Consider the following 8265-nt stretch of genomic DNA (forward strand, 5'->3'; position numbering starts at 1 on the left):
TATAGTAGCCAAATTAATATCCTTTTCCGCAATCTGCTACTCTGATCCTCAGGGGTCCGCCCATGCATAAAATGTGTAAAATTTTGACCCCATTCCACGGAGATGCATCCTCGACACTTCAGGGGTTACTACCACGCCCAAGTTCAAGGAAACACAGTCAACCGTTATTCGAATTGTACATCAAAGACCCAATTGGTCAGGATTTTTTCTCCTGAACTACCTTTATGGTCTTACTTGAAAATAGCGTACGACAATTGAAAGTTCTCTGAAGTTAATATAAACTTTATTCATTTTACATCGATTGAGAAACAAGTTATACAACTTATAAATCACTCTCGATGGCCCGGATGTAATCGCGCGAGGGGTCTTAGTGTGAGAGGAAACCTTCACGTCCATGCCGGGGATCGAACCCCGGCCGGCTAAGTAAACAACCGATCTAGCGTACCATCCACCCTATGTAAATGGTATGCGTCTTTGACCGTTAGTTTATTAAGCAACCTGTAATCCACGCAGAACCTCATGGTACCGTTACTTTTCTCCGCCAGGACAACTCTTGATGATCAGGGACTTGTTGAAGGTGAAATTATACCTCTCTCCAACATGCTCTCAACTTCCATGTCCACTTTCTCAGCAGCATGGTGTGGGAGAATCGACGCGGTGGTTGTTTGACTGGTTTCCTATCCTGCGTGTCAATGGTATGTTTGATAGCATATGTCCGACCAAGGTCTTTGTCTGAGCTTGTAAATAAAGAGGAATATTTCAGTAAAGGTGCTCTAGCTTGTTCCTTCTTCTACTGCCCCGTCCTGAAGCTAAGAACTTGTCGCTGGCCTCTTTCACACATTCCTGTTCAGGTAGCAGTTCGTCAGTCTGACAATGAACCTTGCCTTTACATATTATGTGTCACTCATACACACCTTAAAGCATCCTAGTGACCCTTCAAGCTGTAGTTATTTTTCTTGGCTTACAATGGTCAACTTTTGTTTGGCTAAATCCACTACACTATAGAAAACAATTGTGGGCGACTTGTTCCTGTCACAGTTCATTATCGTTTGAAAAGGAGCATAGCCATTTGATTTTCGACATGGCTGACGGTATGGTGAAATATTCTTTTGGTCCTAGTTTAATAACTGATCAGTAAGAACTATTGGACAAAGTTGTACTCATTGAAGATTGTTGTAAGTCAATCGTACTTCAGGCACAATACGCGATGTTAATGCCATCAAAAATATTAAGATAACAATCATTGTCTCGATTCAACTGGTATGAAGGAAACTGTACGTTAAAGGGACAATTCATTCTACGAGAACATTAGAATTTGTAGATATATCGGAAAAACCCCAGGTTCTAATGGAAATTAGATCAGTCAGTTTTACTGTGATATGTCAGAAAATCCCAGGGTGGTGAAATGCGTGTGAATGTTCAAACTCACTCGCTGTCCGCCATTACACATTGTGGTCGAATATCTTGTATGCCGAACCCAGACCCTTGCTTGTAGAGTAATGCTACTTTTGTCTAGAACTGCTCAAATCACTCTGACAGAAGTTTTTTTACCTTATTAGGTGAATTGTCTTGCCTAAAAAATCATTATTATATATTACATCCACAGTGGTTATGTAGTTCATTTGTTTAGCGTGCGTGGCTTTGGCTCGGATACGGGTACAGCGAACATATTGTACCTGTTTATTCGTATTGATCAATGCTTTGTAATTACAACGGTATCAATTAAAATACTAAACAATGACGTGGAATTTGTCAATATCTTATGTTATATGTTTCATAAGAAATGTAGAACTATACATTTATGCCATATTTTTTTTCTTGGTTATTGTAAAAGAATTAGCCTGAGTGAATTGTCCCTTTAATGTCTACAAGGTGCAATATCATTTTTATGTAATGGAGCTTTATTGATACTGGTCTTTAGATAGCTCCATTTATCTCAGTTGACGTTTTCCTCTGAACGATGAAAATTAGACGGAGAAGACAACCTGAGGTATCAATATGATCCACATTTTACACTGTCAGGAACAAATAATCCAATATATGAATGATTTTATGAAAAAAATATTTTAAGCTTCATAAATGGTCCGTCGTTATTGGCAACAGCTTAGATGCGGCATATGATATGTATTTTTTCCAAACCGCTAACACTACAGTTTCCTGGTGTATAGGAATTTCCTGAAAGTAACAGTGGACTATTGGAGATATATTCCAAATTTGAATTTAAAGTTGGTCCCATTGCCGCAAATTAAGAGTTCGTAAATACCATGAACTTTTCGAAATATTGTGTTTTAGAATGAGCACATCCATTTTTTATTTCATGTGTATTCGCAAGGAAATATAAGATGGCAGGAAACATTTGTCGGTCTTCGACCTCGGTGACCTGATGTGGACATTACATTATAGGGTTATCATGGTTCTAAAGCGGTGAGCTCTTCCTGTTTCCAACCAAAGTTTCACCTAGATTTGTTGCATTCCTGCGGAGGTTGAGTTTGGTTTATACTTAATTTCGTTTTCCCTATGTCAGTGCCACAGGTGATATCTTGAGGTCTTAAATGAGGTCTGCAGTGAAGTTTCACTCTTTGCACAGTCTGGAAAGCACTTTAGGAGATCTGGTGAGTCTTCAATGTCTCTTGCGCATGACACCACGATGTGGACACAACCAGCAACATTCAGGGAGTGGGGAAGTCAGTCCAATGAAAAACATATTAACATTTTTGACTTATTCTCCCACCATTGGAAGAATGTGCTTCTGGTGTAATTTCCATTATGGTCGGAGATGTCTGAAACAGCATGTAGAATACTGAAAGAGATCCCACATCCCTGACCCATGTTTCAACTGGCAAATGCAGTGTCACATGAGCTCTTCGACATCGAAGACGTCATCTGGCTTTCGACGAATTGGATAATGATATCTCGAGTATCTCTTGATTCGGACTCAACCAAAAAACAATGGATAGGTCATGAGGCGAGAAAGCAGCCAATGATATGGTTATCACTGAGGAACAGTGAAAGACATATAGTGACTTTTAACATGAATGTGCTCATTTTAAAAGACACAAACGCTTAAAAGAAGGTGTTGGTGTTATTTTTGAGACCCCTAATCTGCAAAATTGAGGGTATAACAGTTCCTTTATATATCTTTTTTGTTGTTTTTAGTTTTACTGTGATTGATAGCAGTTTAACCATAACGAGTAGTAATATGTCTGGGAATACATTTCATGGTCAAGTTTGAAAATTTGCTGAATAATTCACCATTTTTGAGCAACAAAACACATTATTGCAGCAAAGTAAAATATCAGTGTTATGAATAATTTTAGATTCGAACGTGGCCATTCTTGATTCATACCGGAAATATAGAATGTTAACTCCCAACTATTTGTTGAACAAACTTGGTAGCCCTTCATCCCAAATATGGTCGAAACCCATTCAAGGATTAATATAAGGAGGAGTCAGATTTTAAAGCCAAATTTCAGCAAAGCTCCCATTTTGGACCTCAGTCATACTATCCCCCATGGGTCTTACCTCGGTCCTTTATAAAATATGATTGTCCTTACCTAAAGTTACCCCTTCTGAATCAATTTAAACCACTATAGACCAATTTTCATTGAGATCGGAGACTGAAACCTTAAAACAGGAAGTGGGCCAGTGGCCATCTTGGAATACCAAAATCTTTACGCGAAAATGTTTGCATGTTGTTTCGGCATCAATTAAAACCCCTACAGACCAATTTTCATTGAGATCGGAGACTGAAACCTTAAAACAGGAAGTAGGCCAACGGCCATCTTGGAATACAAAAATCTTGAGGAAAATGTTTGCATGTTGTTCGGCATCAATTAAAACCCCTATAGACCAATTTTCATTGAGATCGGAGACTGAAACCTTAAAACAGGAAGTGGGCCAGCGGCCATCTTGAAATACCAAAATCTTTACGAAAATGTTTGCATGTTGTTCGGCATCAATTAAAACCCCTATAGACACCAATTTTCATTGAGATCGGAGACTGAAACCTTAAAACAGGAAGTGGGCCAGCGGCCATCTTGGAATACAAAAATCTTACGAAAATGTTTGCATGTTGTTCGGCATCAATTAAAACCCCTATAGACCAATTTTCATTGAGATCGGAACTGAAACCTTAAAAAGGAAATGGGCCAGCGGCCATCTTGGAATACCAAAATCTTTACGAAAATGTTTGCATGTTGTTCGGCATCAATTAAAACCCCTATAGACCAATTTTCATTGAGATCGGAGACTGAAACATTAAAACAGGAAGTGGGCCAGCTAAAATTAAGAAAATTTGCCCTTTTGGGGCCCCACCACTCAGCCTCTAGGAGTCGGACCAGAGCTCATTTATATAAAATATGATTGTCCTTCCCCAATGATGTTTCCACACCAAATATGGATAAAATTCATCCAAGGATATGGAGGAGGAGTAGGATTTTAAAAGCTAAAATTAAGAAATTTCCCCATTTGGGGCCCACCCTCAGCCCCTAGGGGTCGGACCAGGCTCATTTATATAATAATATGATTGTCCTTCCCCAATGATGTTTCACACCAAATATGGATGAAAATCGATCCAAGGATGAAGGAGGAGAAGGATTTTAAAGCTAAAATTAAGAAAATTTCCCCATGTGGGGCCCCACCTCTCAGCCCCAAGGGGTCGGACCAGGCTCATTTATATAAAATATGATTGTCCATCCCCAATGATGTTTCACGTCAAAATGGATGAAATCCATTCAAGGATGAAGGAGGAGAAGGATTTTAAAGCTAAAATTAATAAAAAAAAAATTCCATTTGGGGCCCCACCTCTCAGCCCCTAGGGGTCGGACCAGGCTCATTTATATAAAATATGATTGTCCATCCCCAATGATGTTTCACGTCAAATATGGATGAAATCCATCCAAGGATGAAGGAGGAGTAGGATTTTAAAGCTAAAATTAAGAACATTTCCCCATCTGGTGCTCACCCCTCAGCCCCTAGGGGTCGGACCAGGCTCCTCTATAATATGATTGTCCTTCCCCAATGATGTTTCACACCAAATATGGATGAAATCGATCCAAGGATGAAGGAGAAGAAGGATTTTAAAGCTAAAATTAGGAAAATTTCCCCATGTAGGGCCCCACCACTCAGCCCCAAGGGGTCGGACCAGGCTCATTTATATAAAATATGATTGTCCGTCCCCAATTGATGTTTTCACATCAATATGGATGAAATCCATTCAAGAATGAAGGAGAGGAGTAGGATTTTAAAGCTAAAATAAAGAAAATTTGCCCATTTGGGGCCCCATCCCTCAGCCCCTAGGGGTTGGACCACGCTCATTTACATCAAATATGATTATCCTTCCCCAGTAATGTTTTACACTAAATATAGATGAAATCCATCCAAGGATGAATAGGATTTTAAAGCTAAAATGAAGAAAATTTGCCCTTTGGGGGCCCCATCCCTCAGCCCCTAGGGGTTGGACCACGCTCATTTATGTAAAATATGATTGTCCGTCCTCAATGATGTTTCACACCAAATATGGATGAAATCCATCCAAGGATGAAGGAGGAGTAGGATTTTAAAGCTAAAATTAAGAAAATTTGCCTTTTTGGGGCACCCCCCTAAGCCCCTAGGGATCTGACCAAGCTCATTTATATAAAATATGATTGTCCTTCCCCAATAATGTTTCACACCAAATATGGATGAAATCTATCCAATGATGAAGGAGGAGTAGGATTTTAAAGCTTAAAATTAGAAAATTCGCCCTTTTGGGGCCCCACCCCTCAGCCCCTAGGGGTAGGACCAAGCTCATTTATATAAAATATGATTGTCCTTCCCCAATAATGTTTCACACCAAATATGGATGACATCCGCCCAGCGGTTAAGGAGGAGTAGCGTTTTAAAGGAAAAAGTTTACGCATGACGGACGGCGGACGACGACGGACAAATCATGATGACTATAGGTCATCCTGACCCTTCGGGTCAGATGACCTAATGATTATTTATTTACTCACCTCCATGTCTAAATCATGTTTTGAAGCCCTTTTGAATGGCTCACATCTCCGACGTGATGCTTCTCGTTAGAAAGTCTCGCGCTCCAAATGTGGCACCTAGTAACATACACAGGGACCAGTGTTATGTATGACACTAAATACATGTAGTTATGAGATAAGGGGGATAACTCCTATAGCATTTTTTATCAATACATCCTATAAAGGTCATATCATAAGTCTAGGTTATAGAACTTTCTAGAATATAATCATGTATAAACAAATATGTTTGTAAACATGTTGATTTTAAGTAGAGATCTAGAATGATCTATTTCCAGAAAGTTATGTGTGTTTATTTGTTTACTGCTTTTAGTTAGATATTTCTAGAAGTAGAAGGTTCTCCAATATTCTTGAATTAGGGTTAAGCTATATATACTCCAGCTGCCCAAGGCTAATCAGAACTGTAATGAGACCTGTAATGAGACATATCAAGAATCATGCAGTGCCATATAAGATTCTATTGGGAGAGCTATTGTGACTTTATCTGTGGATTATTACAACACTTTGTGTGGATTTATTCATATTGCCTGGAACTTTACAAATCATCTGTGGACATTCATTTTCCTCGTGGATTTTTGATTATTGTTAATTTGAAACCTGGAAGGATCAAGGATTATACCAGGACATTCGCATACAGATAAGTAACACTTTAAATCATCGTACTACTCTTGTACCACCACCAATTACTTTAGACATTGTAAACCATCTCTGTATAATATTTGTATATATAATTAAATTGTGTTTTGAATTTAGCTGCTGGTTTCTCCTTTCTGTTATTCGTTCATGTAACAGAAATTGGGGGCTCTTGTCCGAGATCGATATTTTATTTGTGAAATCTAACTTTGAAAAATTAATTAAGAAATTTGCAAAATTTTTGTGTACAAACTTGGAGTTTACATTTGAAACCAACAGCTAGATAAACATGACTTCTATGCAGGTAGAACAGTTTGTTAAAGCGCCATCCCTGAAAGTTCTTTTGCAAGTTAGTAAGAAGGATTTACTGTTATTGGGTAAACATTTAGGCCTTACTATCAAAACTAATTTGAGGAAAGCTGAAATTAGGAATGTAATTATAAGACATTTTGTTGACAATGGCAAATTTGACTCTAGTGCATTAGATAGTATAGAGGAAACAGTCACTTCAGAAATTCAAATTAGACAAATGGAACTTGAACATGAAATGAAACTAAGACAAATGGAAATAGAGAAGGAAATGAAAGAGATGGAGTTAAGAGAAAAAGAAAAAGACAAAGAAAGAGAATTAAAAGAAAAAGAGATCGAGAGAGATCATATGTTAGAACTAGAGAAGCAGAAAATTCAAGCTGAAACAGAACTTAGAATGAAAGAATTAGAGCTAGCTTCTCAAGACAGTTCAAGTAATCTAACTTTTAGGGGTTTACAAGGAAACAGAGGTTTTGATGTCAGTAGAAACATTAGGTTAGTTCCTCCTTTTCAAGAGAAAGAAGTTGACAAGTATTTTCTGCATTTTGAGAAAATAGCTGATAGTATGAAATGGCCTGAAGATAAGCTTACAATGCTTCTTCAGAGTGTCTTGATTGGTAAAGCTAGAGACATTTATTCTTCTTTATCTGTAGATGAGATTTCAAATTACCAAGTAGTCAAGAAAGCTATTTTGAAAGCTTATGAGTTAGTTCCTGAGGCTTACCGCCAGAAATTTCGAAACTCGAGAAAGAGAGATGAACAAACTCATGTAGAATTTGCCAGAGAAAAAGAACAATTATTTAATAGGTGGTGTGATTCTAAAGAAATTGATGCCGATTTCGGTAAATTGAGGCAATTATTGTTGATAGAGGAGTTTAAACGTTGTGTCCACACAAACAAAAAAACTCATTTAGATGAGAGAAAAGTTGAAACACTTAGTGAAGCAGCTACAATGGCTGATGATTACGCTCTCACCCACAAAGGCTCATTTGTTAAAAACAGTTCTCAAGACAAAAACAGTACCACAGGTACTAGTAAATTTGGTCAGCCTAGGAACCCAACCTTTAGTGGCCCTTCCAACGACAAACCTAAATTAGGTGATAAAACTAAGTCTGCTTCTAAAACAGATGATAGGGTAGGTGTGGGGTCTCCTTCTGGTCCTGTTTGTAATTACTGCAAGAAAGTAGGGCATATTATGTCTGAATGTTATTCTCTCCAGCGTAAGGAGCAAAGGCGTAAACAGTCAGTTCCTTCTGTGTTAGCTATGTCAAAGCCTAGTCAGAAACTTAGTGAT

The sequence above is a fragment of the Argopecten irradians genome, chromosome 6 (genome assembly GCF_041381155.1).
Source record: "Argopecten irradians isolate NY chromosome 6, Ai_NY, whole genome shotgun sequence".
NCBI classification, from domain to species: domain Eukaryota; kingdom Metazoa; phylum Mollusca; class Bivalvia; order Pectinida; family Pectinidae; genus Argopecten; species Argopecten irradians.